The sequence below is a fragment of the Acyrthosiphon pisum genome, chromosome X (assembly GCF_005508785.2).
Source record: "Acyrthosiphon pisum isolate AL4f chromosome X, pea_aphid_22Mar2018_4r6ur, whole genome shotgun sequence".
Classification (NCBI taxonomy): domain Eukaryota; kingdom Metazoa; phylum Arthropoda; class Insecta; order Hemiptera; family Aphididae; genus Acyrthosiphon; species Acyrthosiphon pisum.
Window position 1 is genome coordinate 119092346 of NC_042493.1, and position 886 is coordinate 119093231.

Below are 886 nucleotides of genomic sequence, written 5' to 3' on the forward strand. Positions count from 1 at the left end.
ATAATGTCGAAAAATAAATCAATTTAATATATAATGTGGATCTCGCAAAGTACTTTAGTTACCTAGTGTGTATGAGATTGTTATTAATATATTACTGGATCTCGTAACGAAATTAATTTTTAATATCATGTGGATCTCGCAGAGTAAGTAAACTGTAAGTTTGTTAATATGATAAGTGAATAAAAACTGAAAAGTACGTAGGTATACCCAGGCCCGGTCCGCTGGTCAGCGATCGCGGACTGGCCTGTGCGCCGTTGTATATAATTTTGCACTGCATTATTTATAAAAATAAAATAGAAAATCAGACAAAAATGCATCTTAAATAATAATAATAATAGTAATATGACGTATAATTCTAAACACTGGATAATACACAATGTTTCTGCCGAAAATTAATTCACATCAATTTATTTTTGTTATCGGCTTATTCTATTTTCGTATCGTTCCGATTAAATCACTATAGTCTATACGGGCTTACGGGTTACGGCTATTCCCGTGTCACGCAGCACTCTACATAATATACATAAATTTGATGACAGAAGAATATAATAATATTATATCGTGAGATCAAACCCATTACCCATTGTTTATTTTTATTATAAATACAAATATAAAATGTTATTTAATTCAAATTGAAAATGAGGCAACAGTTTTGAACGGCGTTTATTTACCAACCAACGACAGAACAACGACATCGTTTATAAACTACCAGGTAGAAATATTTCATTTTAATAACTTGTAGACTGTATTATAATAGTTAGTAGTTTATTTGAATTGTCGTTATAGTTTGGCAATGTCAGTGGTTATTTTAACACGTATATACGACACAATTATTGTCACGTAATGACGTAATGAAACCTAGGATTTTTAATACTGGATTACTGGA